Source organism: Sarcophilus harrisii, chromosome 4, assembly GCF_902635505.1.
Source record: "Sarcophilus harrisii chromosome 4, mSarHar1.11, whole genome shotgun sequence".
NCBI classification, from domain to species: Eukaryota; Metazoa; Chordata; class Mammalia; order Dasyuromorphia; family Dasyuridae; genus Sarcophilus; species Sarcophilus harrisii.
Genome location: NC_045429.1, coordinates 32611757 through 32631522, shown reverse-complemented (window position 1 = coordinate 32631522; position 19766 = coordinate 32611757). Strand labels below are relative to the sequence as shown.

The 19766-nt window shown below is 38.3% G+C and overlaps 1 protein-coding gene and 1 non-coding gene across 5 annotated transcripts in view; both read right to left on the bottom strand.

Annotated features, from left to right (window-relative positions):
• The window catches only part of TGFBR3 (transforming growth factor beta receptor 3), a 215004-nt gene that overhangs the window by 88636 nt on the left and 106602 nt on the right, over positions 1-19766 (bottom strand). The window lies entirely within an intron of this gene.
• Positions 3092-3196, bottom strand: LOC111720335. Its single transcript, XR_002770052.1, has one exon. It is a non-coding gene; the product is annotated as a U6 spliceosomal RNA (small nuclear RNA).

The window sequence follows — 19766 nt, the reverse complement described above, 5'->3', positions numbered from 1 at the left end:
AAGGGACAAAATAACTCAGTCCCTTCCCACTTGGCTCCACCCAGTAGGATACTGGGTCACAACCTCTCTACATTAGAGTTTCCTCAACTGTAAAATGGGACTAATAATGGCATCTCATTCTTGAAAAGAATGAATGAGGTAGCATGTGTCGAGTGCTTTGTTGGCTACTGATAACACTGGGTCCCAAAGAATCATGTTGACTAGACTGAGATAATGACTTTCTGTTGTTAACTAGGCAAGATCTTGACCCAAAACTTGATGACAGGAAGGAAGGAAAGAAGGAAGGGAGGGAGGAAGGAAAGAAGGAAGGAAGGAAGGAAGGAAGGAAGGAAGGAAGGAAGGGAGGAAGGAAGGAAGGAAGGGAGGAAGGGAGGAAGAGAGGAGGATTTATTAAGCATCCACTACATATCAGGCACTGTGCTAATCGTTCTAAAAATATTTTTTTTCATTTCAATCTCACAACAATCCCAGGAGAGAGATGCTCTTAATCATCCCCATCTTAGAGCTGAAGGATCTGAGGCAGGCAGGTTAAATGATTTGCACAGTGTCATACAGCTAGTAAGAATAAAAGAGGCAAACAGGGGAATATTATCTGGCCTCAGCTTTTAAAAACCAGAAAGAAAAATGAGAAATTAAGGTTAGCTGAAGCTATTTAGAGCTAAGCATGACCAGAATTTGGAACACATTAGCTGATCAGAAGGAATCCTGTAAATGGGGCTTTAAGGCGCGTGTCTTCAGTGACCTCCCTTTCTTTGTCCCCCCTCCTTCACTGGGGAGAAGTTCAACATTCTCCTGTCATTCCATCTCTGCTCCTTCTGAAATGCAAACATCATCTCCTGGGCTCTTTGCTGTCTCTGGTGGCTGCATTGAAGACCCTGTTCTGTCTCACATAGACATTCATTGGTACCACTATCATCCTTTCAGCAATGTTTCACTATCTCTTATATTTGAGGTTATTGTTAAAGAATTTATTATGAAACTCAACCAGTCATTTTGATGAGTCTGGATGTTTTTCAAAGTGGGAAAACTCCCCCAAAGCCCATGTTCTGCAGAGGGAATAGACCTGAGAGTACATTAGTATAAGAAATTCATGGGTAAGGAAACTCTATGTAAAGTTCTCAAACTGTTATTCTTTTGTTATCTCATTTAATCCTTTCAGCAACTCTTTTCCATGTAGATCTGCATCTTCTATCCTAAAGAGTCGCCTAAAACATGAAAGAAGTCATATGTAGCAGAGGCAGAACTTGAATCCAGGTCTTCCTGATTTCAAGCTCTGTTCCCTGTGCTTACTGCCTATTCACAAATTTGATAGTCCTCCTTAAATCTCTCTCCCCTCCCCACTCTCTTTTTTTCCCCTCCCTTACACAGCATTGTATATATTGGGGAGAGTGGGAGTAGGGGGAGGATGTTCATTGCCTAGAATGGTGCTGCCTCGTACAGAAAGCATAGGCTTTTTGGGAAAACCAGACAGCCTCATTAATAATAACTGCCAGGTGAAGCACTCCAGTGTCTATGTCAGGGGTCCTCAAACTACACCCCCACGTGGGCCAGATGCAGCAGCTGAGGACAATTATCCCCCTCACCCAGGGCTATGAAGTTTCTTTATTTAAAGGCCCACAAAACAAAGTTTTTGTTTTTACTCTAGTCCGGCCCTCCAACAGTCTGAGGGACAGGGAACTGGCCCCCTATTTAAAAAGTTTGAGGACCCCTGGCTCTATGTCTTAAAAGAAGAAGCTACCATTCTGAGCATTACGGAGCACCATCTCCTACTGGGAGAGGCCTAGCACCCTTCTTCAGTTAGACACAATGAGATGGAGTTTTGGAAATCCAAGTTGCAGTCCTATTCCAAATGTGCAACATTTCCTCTGTCAGAAATACCGTCACAATTGTGGTTTCAAACACTTACTCCCAATGTCACAGTCTCTAAAACCAAGCCAATGCTACTGGCTGAAAATGAAAGGAAATGTTGAACTTTTTATTGGATGTTGAGTTTGTCTGCTCCTAAGCAAGGAGGGAGGAAGAAAGTTTTGGTATCTGTAAAATATTTATAAATTCACCCAGAAACATTTTGCCACTGGTTTTTAGTCTTTAAGTATTTTTTTCACAGTTCAACAAGATTGGTCTATTTATCCATAATGATAGCTCCCTGAAGAGAGAGAGAGAGAGAGAAAGAGAAAGAGAGAGAGAGAGAGAGAGAGAGAGAGAGAGAGAGAGAGAGAGAGAGAGTGTGTATGTGTGTGTGCACGCGCGCACGCGCACACAATAGAGAGACAGAGAAAACCATTTTGGAGAAGGGGATTCAAACCATTATTTCATCCCAGGAGGGAAATTCCAGTGTGAAAACTCCCTCCAATACTGCAGATCTGAAGATCAACCTCAACTTAATTTAACTTAGAGTCTTAAAGAGTTGCCTGGGGACCAGAAAAGTTAAATTAATTATAATTGATCTACCTGTGGCCATATTCCTCAGGCACTCATTAGCTCTGTGACTCTGAGCGAATCACTTCATCCTGTTTGCCTTAGTTTCCTCATCTGTAAAATGAACTGGAGAAGGAAATGGCCAACCTCTCCAGTGTCTCTGCCAAGAAAACCCCAAATGAGATCACAATCAGATGTGACAGAAATAACTGAATAACAATAATATTCCTAGTAGATGACAGAGGCAAGGCAAGATTTTTCTGATTCTAAAGCCTACTTTTACCCACTGTCCCACTGCCTCTCGAACTACTGTATTATAGAAAATAATGTATGTTTTCCTGTTTTCTTAAAACTTAATGAACTCAAATTTAATTTGAGCTGATGGTGAGCAACAGAATTTGTGATTAAAAGTCACAATTCTCTCAAAGCTCCCCATACTGTGGCATCCAGATAGTGTCTGGGACTTGAGGAGTCAGGAATTCCTGAGTTCTAATCCTGCCTCTGGGAAAGTCATTTATGTCTTCTTAACCTCCTCATCTGAGGAATGGGGATCATAAGAATACCTATCATACAACTGTTGTAAGGACTAAATAAGGTAACATATGTAAAATGCTGGGCAAATTTTAAAATGCTAGATGTTGTTGTTGCTGGGATCTGAATTACAGAATTCAGCAGTATAAATTCTTCCTACACTAATCTGCATGTCATCCTTAAGTGGGGGCTAGTAATCTTCTCTGTATCATTCCAATTTTAGTATATGTGCTGCTGAAGTGAGCACAGCATAAAACCTTCCAAAGGAAATAGAGTCTTCCCACAGGTCCTTTGTGGTCATTTTTCACAGAGCCTAAGCTAAAATATAATAATAACAGAGTTTTGATTTGGAGCTTTGTGCTTTAAAAGTATCATTTTATTTGATCTTCAGAACAATCCTAGGAGATATAAGCTATCATTATTCCCATTTTACAAGTGGGAAAATTGAGGCACACAGGTTTCATAATATATACTGGGACACTCATTTGGCTTATAAGATTATGAAGCTGGATTTGAACTTCAGACCTTCCCAACTCCAATCCTAGCACTTTATCCAGTGGGCCACCTAGCTGGCTCTGAAACATGGGAATAATTACTCTTCCACATCACAAACACACAACCAGGAACACTTTTTATTCAGTTCAATTAAAAAAATATTTATCAAGTATTTAGTTTATACAAGGCTCTATGAGGTAATGATTAGAAGGCCAGTCTTAGGTCAAGATGACCCAAGTTCAAGTGTTGTCTCTGACACATACTATCTGTATGACCCTGGAAAAAATAATTTACTTTGCAGGGCTCCTGGCAGCTCTTTAAAATTACAAGTTACAGAACACTTATAGATATGTCTCAGTGGGGAGAACTCCTCCCTACGGATTCCCTACCACAAAGAGATCATTGGTCTGGACTGGAAAGGAAAGAAAGGAGAGGAAGGACAAGGAAAAATATAAAAGAAAAAGGAAGGAATTTTTTTAAATTATGGTTTGAAAAAAGCTCTTGGTACATTTAAGAAACTCAAATATTTAAGAAAATCAAATATATATATATATATATATATATATTCTTGTTGACCTGAGTAAGTATTTTCAATTTCTCATTCATAGTTTCTTTAAGCTCAGGTCATATTTTCTAACTTACTTCCAAGGTCTCCAATATTGTTTCTAAAATGCTGTTTTGGGGCCTTGAGCTGCTTCAGAAAGAAAAATTATTTGAAAATAATTACATAAGCATCACAACTTTGCATCATGTTAAATAACGTCTATATAATACTTTTCAAATCTTAAAGCTTAAGAAAGACAGAAAGTTAGAGAGAAGTTAAAAGAGCATTTATTAGGTGCTTAATGTATACCAACAAGATAGTTTCTCCCCTCACAGATCTCACACTCTATATGGAGTAATGTATTATATGGAGCAATGTATTAGGCAAAGAGAAAGAAGAGGAGATGGTGAACGTAGAGGAAGACGAGGAGGAAGAGAAAAAAGAGGAGGGAAAAAATGGTGAGAACCTGGGGGTGAGATAAAGCATCCCAAGGGCCGATATCCAGAGAAGATATCCCAGAGATAAATGAAGAGAAGTCTAGGAAAAGTCTATTATCTATAAAAAAATTTTGATTTTAAAATATAATAAATTATATTTATTATATAAATATATTAAATACATAAGTAAAATTTTATTATTGTCAGTAATAACAGCATTTATCCAGTACTTTAAGGTTTCTAAAACTCTTTGGATACATTATCTCATTTGATGGGATCCTCACAATGACTCTGGGAGGAAGGTTCTACCATTACCCCCATATCCTGGGAAACTTAAGCCGAGCCAGAAAATGACTTCTTCAGGGTCACAACGTAGTCTGAGGGAGGATTCAAACTCAGGTCTTCCTGCTTCCAAGTCGGCTACTCTACACTATCCGGTTGCCTCTATTTTGGCATTTCCCCCCATTTATGCTTGGGTAGGTTGGTGTTCTATATACATCCCTGTGCTACAGGGGTGGTAGAAGATTATTTGCTAAAATAAACTAAATACTTTGATGATAGGTGCCATGTAAATAGAGAAGGCAGCCATGTCAACTGTTGCCACAAACTAATTTTTTAAATAAAAAAATAAAAGATCAAGCATTAAGCTTCCTCTTGGGCTGCTGGCTTTTGAATATTAGGTTACGCAGCCCAAGACTGCCATTTGTCAAGGACAATCACAGCTCCCCAAACAGTACTGATTTCAAAAGCACTACCTCCAAAATGATCAGGCTGGTAATGTACGATTGATTCCTGTATAATTGAACATTGGTGACAGATGTCCAGTCAATGGCTCGTCTCAAAGGAGGGTAAATGGATATCTAATCCCCATTTAATCTGCTATATGATTCTTTTCTATAGAAAAATGGGAGATTTATCTTAAATCCTTGGTTGTTTAAAAATGCAAATGCTCTCATTAATCCAAGATTCTTAAAAGCAGATTGACGGATCTAGGGCTGGAAAGGACCCTTGAGGCCATACTCTAATTTCTACAGATGAGGAAACTGAGGTCCAAGCAATTTAAGTGAATTACTCAAGGTAATTTCAAATTTTCAAAAATGAAATTGGAACCCAGAGTCAGTGTTCTTACCATTAATCCACACCATTTCCCTAAGTAACATCCCTACCATTCTTCATATGAACCAGGTAGAGTTATTTTATATGGATTCAAAACTTGGGCAAAAATTGGAAGACAACAATTTTTAGTTAAATAAATACAATAATTTTTTAAAAATGAACTGTATCTCTCTCAGACAGGGAATGCTAGAGACAATTAATCAAACAGGCTTGACAAAGATTCCAGAGACATAGGGGAAAAACATTCATTCTTGGAAATTAATATCCAAATCAATGGTGTCAGCAACACCAAATTAATTAATTTTATTACTAAATCAAACCTAATTTGGATTAGGGAAAAACTCATAAAGGAACATTCTCACTACTGTGAATGATGTCAACTTTCTAATTTCTTAAGTCTGTTATAAGGGATAGTAAGAAGATCCAAGAAAAAGTAATGGAAGGCATCCCTATTTAGTACAAAGATTGGCGTACCATGATGAGTTACTCTAAGGCCTTTAGTAGGCCTTTGGTAGGGTAGACCATTGGACTACAAACCTGGGGAACATGAATGCCTGAGAACACATTAGAATGAAAAGTCTTTAAGGTTTAATGTATTAGTTTTCTAAGAAAGTTGTGAAAATTGTCTACCTATAAAATAGAGTGACAGTTATTTAGAGAAATTTGTTTTGAAAAAGTCTTATCTACAATGGAGCTTCCATTCAGGGGAGTAATTTGCAAAATGTCTGAAATATCCCTACCTTTGATCCAGAAAACTAGAAGAAAGGTGTTATACTCAGAGGTCAATTACCAAAAAAAAGAAAAAGAAAAAAGTTTCATGTATACCATAAATATTTATAATCTGTAACCCTATAAAAATTTATAATAATAAATAATGTGAAACAAAGTTATCCCCCGTGATTGGGGAAATTGGCCAGATATATTGTGATAACTGAATGAGATAGAAGGTTAGTTACTATGCTGCAATTAAGTATAAAAATTATGAGGAGAGAGAGACAAACTGATACTGAAAAAATCAGGACCAGTAAAACAATATACAGGATGATTGGAAAAAGAAATGGAAAGAGCTACCTTCCACTAGCTTCAGGATCCCAACCCCTCATTTCTCAGCCTCTGCTCCTTGGCCACATCCCTTCTCAATAATGAGTACTTTTCAGATGATAACTATTTTCCTACTTGTTAGTGAAAAGATGAAAAAACCATAGTTTAGAATAAGAATTCTTAGCCTGAGGTCTGTGAACTTAAAAGAATATTGATAATTATATTTCAATTTCAGTAAAACTTTAAAATATTGATGATTCTATTTCAATATTAATAACAATATTTACATTTCAATATAACTTTAAAATATTGATAACTATATTTCAATATTATCATATTTAAATTTCAATATAACTATATTTCAACAAAATATTGGTGGCTATACTTCACAATATCAATATATTGATAACTATATTTCAATTTCTTTTGGAATTTGTATTTTATTTTCTTCATTTAAATATAGTATTCAGATGAGGGGTTCATATGTTTCATCAGACTTCCAAAGAATACACTACCTCAAAAAAAAAAATAAACTAAACCCAATAAATCTAGAATTTTAGATTAATTTAGGTTTGAGTCTAGCTTTACAAATATTATCTAATTTAAGCCTTACATTGGTCCTGGAAGATATGTACTAAGCAGAGAAAAACCAAATGTTGTGAAATTTTAACTATCAAATTTGGCCCTGAAAAAGAAATATGCTATCTCTCCTTGCTTCTTTATAGAAGTAAAAGATCATGGATATAAACCAATGTTTATAATAAGAGTTTTGGGGTTTTTTTAAAAAACATGTTGTTGAGTTTTGTGTTTTTTTTTTTTTTTCTTTACTGTAAAGAATGGGTCTCAGGAAGAGAGAAATAATATTTTAGAAAATGTAGGAAATATAAAGCAAAAAGACCAATCAAAATTTGAAATAAGAGGCAAGAAAGCATATTAACAAGGCAATGAGAAGAGTCTTTTGGCCTGTTTTATTTAAAAAAAAAAAAAAAAGCAACATTTTGCTCCCATTTTCTACAATTTCTCTTAGGCATGAAATTTTTAAAATGCCTTTGTTAGTTTACATAACTATGTAAAGATGTTCTAATCTGCAGCAAAGGCAGTGAAAGTTGCTACATTTTTCTTAGAATTCTTTTTCACAGTTCTCCAAAAAAGTCATAGGGACAGGGACCTGATATAAGAAACTCCAAGATGAGGAGATCCTATACCAGTGTAGACTACTACCTTCTCTGTGACTTAGAGAATCACCTAAATCCCTGAGAAATTAAATAACTTGCTGATGGGGCACACAATAGTATATGCTAAAAGTAGGCTCTGAACTTGTCTTGGTTTCCTTATTTGCAAAATAGGAGTAATAATAATAACACCTACTTTCCAGGACCAATGTAAGAATTAAATGAGACAATATTATAAAGCTGTTAGTATAATGTTGAGCAGTAGTAGGCTCTACAGAAATTCTAGGTTTATGGGTTTGGGTTTTTTTGGGGAGAGGGGTATCCTTTGGAAGTCTGATAAAACACATGAGCCCCTCATCTGAATGATGTATTTAAATGCAGAAAATAAAATAAAAATTCCAAAAGAAACTGAAATATAGTTATCCTATATTGATATTATGAATTATAGCCACTAATATTTTATTGAAATAGTTGTATTGAAAATCAAATATGAATTATTAATTTGTTATTATAATTATCAATGTTGACATATAGTTATCAATATTTTTAAATTATATTGAAATGTAAATATAATTATCAATATTTTAAAGTTTTACAGAAATTGAAATATCAATTATCAATATTCTTTTAAGTTTGCAGATCTCGGGCTAATAATTCTTATTCTTAAGTTATGGTTTTCTCTTCTTTTCCTATCTGGAAAGTTCACTAGCAAGTAGGAAAATGGTTATAATTTCACCGAAAAAGAGCTCATTAATGAGAAGGGATGTGGCCAAGGGGCAGAGGCTGAGAAATGAGAGGTCGAGATCCTGAACGGAATAGACCGTCAGCTCCTATGTAATTAATGCTAAGTGTATAGTAGGTTCGCTAGATAACCATTTATTAAAACTCAATGATTACAGTGCTCGCTAAAGGGCCTTTAAGTGGGCTCTTTACTGAACACCCTGTGACTTTCCATGAGCCCCCTGGGATGAAGCGAAGATGGGCAAGGGTACTACTCAAAAAGCTTTCTCCTTGTAACTTTCCACAAAGTCAACAGCCATCAAAGATGGAAGAAACAAGGCTTCCCACAAAGACTACTTGGGCCCCTAGAATGACTTCTTCTTCCCAGACATCCATACGCCATCCTGTCTGTAACCCAAGGAAAGATTGTTATAATCCACCACTTTAGCCTCAGACATTTATTAACTTTGTGACTCTGGGCAAAGCCATTTTACTTCTGCCTTAGTTTCCTCATTTGTAAAATGGGGATAATAAGATTTCCAGTCTCCCAGAGTTATTGAGGGAACTAATATGAGATAATACGCCATCCAAAGTGGTTTGTGAAGTGGGTAGAGGGCAAAGGGGAGATTCCCTTAGTCCCTGGTACAAAGCAAGCACTAGATAACTGTTAGCTATTATTATCTTAGCTCTTTTGTGAGTACAGCCAATTACATTCCATATATTGGGGCAATAGGTGATTCAGTGAATAAAAGAGCTGATCCTGAAGTCACCAAGATTTATTTCCCCGAGTTCAAATACAGCCTCAGACAATAACTAGCACTTCACCTTGCTGCCTCAGTTTATAAAATTAGCTGGAGAGGCAAATGGTAAAACACTCAGAATCTTTGCCAAGAAAACCCCAAAATGGGGTCACAGAGAATCAGACTTGAGTGAAAAACAACTGGACAGACTACAAGGTGATATTATTAAGCTCAAAGTTGTTTCTCATTTTGAGGTTGAAACTTTTCTCCTTATTCACCCAAGTTTTGTTAGCACCCAAGTTTTGACTGATCCCCTGACATTTTCATAGCCTTAACCCCACACTCATCCCAACTTGGCTGTACAGGCTATAATAATCATCCTCTCCAAATCCCAAACATTGAAGTCATAACTGGCAATCTACCACCTAATTAGAGTTTCCCTCTTATGATCCCCACTAAACTGGGGATGGGATGAAGTGGGGGGATGGGATTTCTTTACCATCCATCTGTAGCAAAAGGGACCCACTATTTCCCCAAGTTTCTGCTCTTGACTGCAAAGCTGGCCACCTCAGCGTTTGTGAACCCGAGCTACCCCAAGGCTGAGACAGCTGCAGAGGTTCCCGTTTCCCTAGAGAGGGTTATTTCACGGAAGGCTAGGAATCACCATGGCAACCAAAGTACAAAAACAGTTTCCCGGCTCCTGCCCCGTTCCTCTGCTAAAGCAATTTATATTCCGTAAAGCGGCTGGGGCACAAAAGCTGAAAACCGATCAAAGTAAACACCGCCGCTCAAGAACCGCTCCAGTTTTGCTGACTTCAAGCAGCGAGTCCCAACCCCGGGTTTTGTTATGAAAGATGAGCGCAGGACGCCCGGGATCTGGGAGGCTGCCCTCACTGCGCAGGCGTGAAAGCCTGGACGTCAACCTCCCCCCCACCCCCAGCAAGCCGGTTTTCCAAAATAGCTGTGACTGATCTGCAGAGCAGAGCACGGGAGAGACGTCAGTCATTCGCTCAAGTTACTCTGTCTGTGCTACCGCAGCTGTAGGTCCCAACCAGGGAGGGCTGGGAATGGGGGGAGGGGCATTTCAAAACCTGAAGCGACTTGAGGTCTTGTGAGGTCATCTCAACTGAGGATGCTGGATGGGAAACTGATCTCAGCTGAGGATGCTGGATGGGAAACTGATCTCAGCTGAGGATGCTGGATGGGAAACTGATCTCAACTGAGGATGCTGGATGGGAAACTGATCTCAACTGAGGATGCTGGGTGGGAAACTGATCTCAGCTGAGGATGCTGGATGGGAAACTTATCTCAGCTGAGGATGCTGGATGGGAAACTGATCTCAACTGAGGATGCTGGGTGGGAAACTGATCTCAGCTGAGGATGTTGGGTGGGAAATTGATCTCAGCTGAAGATGCTGGGTGGGAAACTGATGATGCTGGATAGGAAACTGATCTCAACTGAGGATGCTGGATGAGAAACTGATCTCAGCTGAGGATGCTGGATGGGAAATTGATCCAAACCTTCCTGAGCACTCAAATGGGAAACTGTCACTCTTTGATTACCCATAGGAAATTAAAAATGCATTCTGGGGGTGCTCCCTCCAAAAATGCCCAGCAGCTCCCCATTACCTTAAGAATAAAACAAAAGGATCAGTGTTGAAAAAAATCCTCACATACTTCAATTAAAAAATAATAATAAAACAAACTCTTAAGCCGGCGTGAAAGACCTTCCATAAACTGCAAATAATTCACTTTAATGCACTAATTTTCAGTGGAAAAAAACTTACTAGTTATGTCATTCTCGCCAACTGATTTTTACTACTCATCTGTAAAATGGGGGAAACAATAGTATCTATTTCATAAGACTGAAGTGAGGGTCAAATAAGATAATACAGATAAAGCACCTCTGCAAACTTTAAAGTGCTATACAATATTTGTTGTTATTGTTGTTGATGGCGATGATGATGGAACTGATCAAGTTCACACAGAAAGGCCAAGATTTCAACTGAATTCCTCATCAATCCTCAGTCCTATTTTGTTGAGTCTTGGTGCCCATTCCCATGTCTACTTCCCCCTTGTCTCCATTGTCGAAATCCTTCCCACGCTCATAGACCGCCTCCTGATCTCATCCCTCATCCCATCCTGATTCCCTCAACTCAAATTTCTCTCTCCAAATTGCCAGCATCTCCCTTTCCCTCTACCCACTTCATAATCAACCAATGACATATTATTTTTCACATATGAAACCCTCAATAAAATATTTATTGGGTTGGTAAATATTTAATCAAATAGAGAGTCATCCTTAGTTTTGTTTTTGTTTTGGGGGGGATTTAGTGGTTTTTTACGGATGCAAATGGGGTTTAGTGACTTGCCCAAGTCCACACAGAAAGGCCAAGATTTGAACTGAATTCTTCTGAAGTCTAAATTCAATACTCTTTCTTCCTGGAAATGGCTGCCAAAACACACACCATACATCTTTTTAAAAAAAAATGATTGATACTGAGGCATTATAACCTTGCTGTGCCTCAGTTTCCCCAAAAGAGTTAGATTAAATGACCTGTAAGTTCTTTTCAATTCTAAATTACTATGATATATATTTTTGTATGATATAATTTTATATTCCTATTTTATAGTAAAGTACATGGTACACAATAGGTGTTTAATAAATGCTTATGAACTAAGATTAGCTGAGAAGACTAACAATGAGCTACCTTTAAAAGTCGGCATTAGCTATCCACTTATTTCCAAAAAGCTTCCCCCCAAAATGACCAGATCATACCACATTTTCAATTTTCAGTTTCCAAGCTTTATCTCCTCACCACCCACTGCCCTGAGAACCGGGAAAGATGTCATCTGTTGAGCTATCTCAGATTTATTTCCTGCGTCGTCTCATTCCCCAGTGAGACCTAGAGCTCCTCATCAGAGACCCCCTGGCAGACCCCAGCACAGCACCAAGCACCTGGTAGCAATTCAACAAATAAAGATTCAATGGAATATTGTCCACATGAATAAACTGTCATAATATTTGTCTGAGCACAGCACAAGTGTTAGTAATTAATACAAAACAATTTGCGTAATCAGAGGGGAGAAAAGGGCTGGAAGAGGCTGTGTTTACATTGCTGAGGAGGATGAATCCAGTTTGAACATCGAGTCCTCCATGTGTGTCTGGAGGCCATCCAACAAGGCATCCAGCGGGCCTTTCTGGCACAGTGTGGGCCCACTCACCCTGACTCGGGATGAACTCTAAAATCCTTTCTGTTGGGCAAAAGCAAGAAGAAGGCTGATGGGGAGATTTTCTGATGTTTTATACAGATGTCAGGATTGACACGCCAGTTGTTCCCCAACAAGCCAGCCACTTTATTTATGGGCCAGTTTATTTTCAACACAAGAGTCAATAAGCAATTAGTACCCTAGCTCAGCAGATAAAAAACTGGTCACATCTAAGGGATGGCGGCTCACTTTCCACTTCTGACATGTACTGGCTATAGGCAAGTCATTTGAATACTCTCTGACTGCTAAGACATATCAATCAATAAATCTGGAAGGATTGCCCATGCTGGGAGTTCCTTTTTCCAATAGAAACTGATGAGAAAGAGAGAGGGTGGGATCTGTACAGACACACTCTGACCACTAAGACACATTAGTCAATAAATCTGGAAGGATAGTCCATGCTGGGAGTTCCTTTTTCCAATAGAAACTGGTGGGAGAGGGAGAGGGAGAGGGTGGGATATTTTCTGATGCTACATTCAATTAATATTTATCAAATTCCTACTCTGTGTAAGGTCTGGGCTAGGCTTTAGAATAATAAAGATGAACTGAAAGAGTTTAGCTTCAAGTCACTAAGTTAGCAATCTCGTGTAGTAATTAAGAACATGAGCACATGAAGGAAGGAGAAGGAAGGGAAGAAAATCTAATAAAGTGTTCTTTAAAAGTAGAGGAAGGCAAAGCTCCAGGGACCCGAAAAACAAACAAACAAAACCATCACATTTCAAATCAGAAGGCTGATGCATAAAATCAGAGGATTGGACTAGAGCAGACTTTTGGGCAGACTATGAGGCCTTGGGACCCCTTCTAAGAAAAATGTTTTTCAATTCGTAAAATAAAATTTATAGGATTCACAAGATTATGCTGAAATAGATTTAAAGCCATTTTTTTTAAATTCACAAACTATCTCCAGGTCAATAATTTTTAGATTAGTAGCTCCAGAAAACCCTGATATTTCCTTGATATAAAAGCCTCGTAAGAAGGAGACCACTGTTGGCTACCATCATCTTTGCAATTTACAGTCTTGGAGAATAGCCTAGACACTAGGGTAGAAATAAGTTAAAAACCCAGGATTGGCACATGTCATAGGCAAGACTTGAACTCCGTGTAATTACAATACAAGCTGGACTTAAAGAAGACATAGTACGTACCTCCCTCCCTTGAGTTACTGGAAAGTAGCATATACACTGTGGGGCTTGATAGGGGCAGCTATGTAACCCAGATGGAGTGCTAGGCTGGGAGAAAGGAAAACCCTCTTTGTGACCTGAGTCAAGTCCATTTCTCCTCTATCGGCTTCAATTTCCCCCTCTGCAAAATGGGGATACCGACAGTACCTATGGTGGTTGTAAGGGTCAAATGAGATAATAATTGTAAAGCACTTAGCACAATACCCAGAACGTAGAAAGCACTTAATAAATGTTTGTTCTTCCTTTGATTGAAGCATTGATTGGTTTTGTTTTGTTTAATGACTTTCCTTTTCCTTAGAAAAGGTAATCCCTTGGTAGGAAATGCAGAAAGAACAAATTGAAAATAAAAATCATTTAAAAATTGGTGAGAGGGCAACTAGTTGGTACAGTGGATAAAGCACCAGCCCTGAAAAGTCAGGAGGACCTGAGTTCAAATCGCAGCTCTGTGACCCTGGGCAAGTCAACCCCAAATGCCTCAGAAAAACAAAACAAAACAAAAAAAAAAAAACAACTAATGAGTAAAAACTTGTTTAAATCTACTAGTTAATTTCCTGTGAATGGACATTGGCTGGGTCTTTATGCAATTTATGAATTGGCCAGCCCTTTTGATTAATTTTTCTTCCTGTCACAAGCTTAATAAAATCCATAACATCACCAATCTCATAGGGTTATTGCTCAAATCAGAAAAATCAATGCAAAGCACTTTGCAGATCTTCAGACACTAGAAAACTGTCACTTCTCATCATTAGTCACTAGTCGATTAGAAAAGCGCAAGCAAAGGCAGAACAAGAGTGAACCAACCCATTGAATTACTTGTTAAAAGTTCTAGAAAACAGATTCTAGGAGAGGAAAAAAGCCAACCCCAAAATTAAATTTATGTTTTACCACTTTTCCTCTTACCACACCCATTTGAGGAATTTTGAACAACCAACCAAATGAAATTTTTGAGTTGGAAGACATTATCAAACTTTCTCATTTGAAGGATAAAGCAACTGAAACCCAGAAAGGGCAAATTACTTGCTGGAGGTCTAGTTTCTTACAGAAACTGGACTCCAGCTCAGGTCACCCAAGTGCTAGTTTTTAATTACACTTGCCATTAATTATAGCCATGTCCTCCATTATCCTGGTTACAATTAAAAGTTTTGTGTTTCCAATTCTCAGTTATGGGAAAAGAGTTCTTTCCCAACATCAAAATTTAAGAGCATTCTGAACCATGCTGTTGTAATCTTACATCCGAAAAGCCAAGAGACAAGTGTAAAGCACAGGGTTGCTTTTCTGGCTGCCCAGTGATGGAGAGTATTCCCCAGCTTGATGCTGAGACAGTCTAATTTGTCATGTGGATAATACAAAGAAGGGAAGAAAAACTAATTAAACACAGTACGTGGTGCATTCATGGAGGACTGAGAAGGCACCTTTGTTTAAAACAAGCCTATTTTCTGAGAGTTGCACTTTCAATGCTGGGATAGGATGGAAAAGAAAGAAAGAAATCAAATTTTTGCCAAAGAATAACCTCCTTCCCCATCCCCAAGAGTTCACTTTGTTAGAACACATGTGAAACTGAACATGATGCTGCAATCCCTTGAATTAGGAGCATGGCACGCTGGAAGAGATGCAGAATTTGGGGTCTGAGGGCTCGAGAGAATCCTTCCAGACTCAGCTAGTCCAGAGGGGAACATGGGCAAGGAAGTAGCTTCCCCTTCTTTGCCCTCAGTTTCTTTATCTGCTAAAAAAGGGAAGTGCTGCACTAAATGACCTCTTAGGTTGCTTCCAGTTTTAGATCTAGGATTTAATCAATTATAGATTCCCTTTCAAAGTAGGGTCCTCTTTGTCCAAAGGGCTACCACCCTCTGATCCAACAGTATCTCTCCTGGGCCTGTATTCCAGAGAGCATAAAAAAGGGAAAGGGATCCCCATATATAAAAGTGTTTGTGGCAGCTTGTTTGTAGTGGCAAGGAACTTAGTGGATGCCCATCAGTTGGAGAACGGCTGAATAAATTATGGTATATGGATGTTATGGAGTATTATTGTTCTGTAAGAAACAACCAACAGGATGATTTCAGAGGCCTGATGCCTCTGAGCAGTAAAGTGAGCAGAATCAGGAGATAGTTACATACAATAATAGAAAAACTATGTGATGACCAATTATGATCGACTTAGCTCTTCTCGGCAATACATTGATCTAAGACAATTCCAATAGACCTAGGATAGAAAATGCCATTCACAAGCAGAAAGAGCTATGGAGATTGAATGTGCATCAAAACATATTATCATCACCTTTTTTGTTTGTTTGCTTTTTCTTTCACATGTTTACATATGCTTGTACATGTGTAATCTATATCAGATTGCTTAATTGGGGGAAAGCGGGGAGGTAAGGGAGGGAGAAAGAAAAAATCTGGAACTCTAAGTCATACAAAAATGAATGTTAAAAATTATTTTTACACATAATTAGGAAAATTACTATATATATATATGTATTTTTTTTTATTTTATTTTATTTTTTTTGCTGAGGTGATTGGGGTTAAATGACTTGCCCAAGGGTCATACAGCTAGGAAGTATTAAGTGTCTAAGACCAAATTTGAACTCAGGTCCTCCTGGACTTAGGGGCTGGTGCCCTATCCACTGCGCCACCTAGCTGCCCCATGAATTTTTTTAAAATTATGTTCCCACAGGGGACAAAAAGGGTGTCCCTGAACTAGACAATGGCTGAACAAGGGCATGTGGCCATCACAGAATATTATGTCATAAGAAATGACAAAAATAAGTAATGGAGAGAAGCACGGGAAGACTTGCGTAAACTAAAATAGAGAAAAATGGACTGAGCCAAGACAACAATATGTACAAGGATGACAATAATATAAACAAAAGTAATGCTGAAAGGCAGCCAAACTCTACTTGGTAATGACCAATCTTGGTCCAGGAGAAAAGATGATGAAATACATTTCCCTTGTTCTGATGGATTAACAGGGCACCATAGCTGTATATATTGTCAGTCTCTGCCATCAGCAAGATTGGTTTTGCTTGACTGCTTTCTCTATGTTAAGAGAAAGTTTTGATGACACAGGAGGTCTATCATTCAGTAATCAATCAATAAACATGTATTAAGTCATTACGATATGTCATACATTGTGCTAAGCATTAGGAATACAAAAAAAGGCAAAAAGACAATTCCTGTTCTCAAGAAGTTTATAATCTAATGACTGTTTCATAGCTTTATCAGGAAATGATTGTTGTAAAAAACCAAAAGTCAACAATTTTTTAACAACAATATTTTAAATATTTATTTAAAATATTTACTTATAACTTTTTTCAATTGAAAATTTAAAATGTCATCTTAGATTCAAAGTGGGGAGACACTCTGGCCAATACCACATTTCTGAAAGGGGTACCAAGGGATGGTTTGGGGATCACAAGGTGATTCTTTAAGATACTTTAAATAATTATCTTGAAAATTCATAAAGGTTTATTAGAAATTTGCCCTGAAATATCTTCCCCTGAATAGTTCATAAGTAACTGGGCATGAAACCCACTTCAAGTCTATTTCTATTTCCTTATTAATCTGTTTCCCTTTTTTCTCCCCAAAGTATTAAGCAATAGACTTCAATACCTCCAAAATATTTAATAGAGGGAATATGAATTATGAGAGTTATCAGTCAATAAGCATTTATTTTCTACCACATGCCAAGCGCTGTGGTAAGCGCAGAATAGTTTCTGCTAATTAGGGAGAATTTTTTAAAGACCCTCCTCTGGAAGTTTTAAGACCAGGCAGGGATTTCCTTAAGATGAATACAGAAAAAGTATCCAAAGGTCATGATGGTGGCAGTAGAAATGGTAATTAAGTAATAATAGTGATGGTGGTAGTAGTGGTAATAGTAATAAATAGTAATTAGTAGTAATGGTGGTAATGGTGATAGTAATGGTAATTAAGTAATAGTGATGGTGGTAGTAGTGGTAATAGTAATAAATAGTAATTTGTAGTGGTGATGGTAATGGTAGTAATGTAATTAAGTAATAACAGTGGTGATGGTGGAGTAGTGGTAATAGTAGCAAATAGTAATTTGTGGTAATGGTGGTAGCAATAGTAATCAGGTAGTAATAGTAATAGTGGTGATGGTGGTGGTATTTGTAATAACTAGTTGTGTAGAAATAGTAATAGTAATAAATAGTAATTAGCAGTAGTGATAGTTAATGGTTGTAATGGTGATTAAGTAATAATAGTAGTGGTGGTGGTAGTGGTAATAGTAATAAATAACAATTAGTGGTAATGCAGCGATAGTAATTGGGTAGTAATAGTGGTCGTGGTGGTAGTGTTCATAAACTAGTAACTAGTTCATAGTAACTAGTAATGTAGAGATAGTAGTGGTAATAATTAGTAGTAGTAGTAGTGGTAATGGTCGTAATGGTAATTAAGTAATACTAGTGATAATGGTGGTGGTAGTAGTGGTAATAATAATTAATAGTAATTAGTAGTAGTGGTGGTAATGGTAGTAATGGTAATTAAGTAATAATAGTAGTGGTGGTAGTAGTGGTAATAGTAATAAATAGCAATTAGTGGTAATGCAGCGATAGTAATTAGGTAGTAATAGTGGTAGTGATGGTGGTGTCCATAAACTAGTAACTAGTAATGTAGAGGTAGTAGTGGTAATAATTAGTAGTAGTGGTGGTGATGGTGGTGATGGTGGGAGGAGGAGATGTGTTCTATACCTGCAATAATTGGGCGCCAAGCGCTTTGCAAATGTGAGTGCTATCCAGACATCAAGTCATTCTCTTACCACCTGTCTGGCCCTGCCAGGAGGGGAAGGTTTCAGACAGAGTGCTGGAAGTGGTTGGGAGGAAAGAGTGAAGGATCTGGGGCTGAGGACCCTGGTTTGCCCCTTATGGCTTTGCTGCTGGCTCCGTCTATGGCCTTAAAGGCCAGCCTGGCTAAGCTCTGAGGACCCATCCCCCAGACCATTTTTCCTAGCCATACTCAGCAACGTCCTCGTTGCCAAGGACCTGATGTGGGGCAGGGGGGCAGCTGCTGAGAAATCCAGGGTTTCTGAAGTTGTGGGCCCATCACCCAAGAGTGCTGCAGCTGCCAGCTGAAGCACATGGCACTTTCTTGGCCTTGCCCTATCCAGCCAACCCCTTCCTTCCAGGAAAACTCCCCCGACATCAGCCCCTCAAATCTCACCTCCTCCCAAAGCCCTTCCAGGCTTGTGCCATCTGGCTCCAATTCCTCTGGCAGTGACCCTGTAGCCCCCTCCCCTTGGCCGCCCCCTCTGCCTCTCCGATTCCCTAGTACTTGGGGGTCTCTTTGTACAGCTGCTGCTGGTTAGGCAGGTCTGGCTGTTTCTGTCACTTGTACTTATGGCACTTTTATGTCCTTTTCATTACTCTTTGTGAATATTTTTTGGATGTTGGAATATAAGCTCCCTGAGGGTTATTTCCTTTTTAACTTCCCACAGGACCCTGCCCAGATGAAATGAGTCAATATCTGCCTATCTCAGCAAAAGCCTGACATCAGTTAATTAAACTCTGGCCCAGAGATTCTTTACTTTTCATGTGCAGCAGACCCCATGGCAGGGAGGAAATTGAGTGTATGGAAAGTTATACAAAATTATTTTATTAAAGCTTTTTATTTTCAAAACATATGCATGGATAATTTTCAATATTCACCCTTGCAAAATCTTTTGTTCCAAAATTTTCCCTCCTTTCCTCCCACCCTCTCCCCTGGATGGCAAGTAACTTAATATCTGTTAAATATGTGCAATTCTTCTATACATATTTCCACAAACATGTTGTACAAGAAAAATCAAATCAAAAAGGAAAAAAATGAGAAAATATAGAAAAAAAAGCAAAGCAAATAACAACAAAAAGAATGAAAATACTATGTTCTGATACACACTCAGTCCCCACAGTGCTCATTGCAGATGGCTTTCTTCATCACAAGGCCATTGGAACTGGCCTCCATCATCTCACTGTTGAAGAGAGCCATGTCCATTGGAATTGATCATCATATAACCTTGCTGTTGCCGTGTGCAATGATCTGGTTCTGCTCATTTCTCTTAGCACCAGTTCAAGTCTCTCCAGGGCTCTCTGAACATTTTTTAATATTTCTGGAA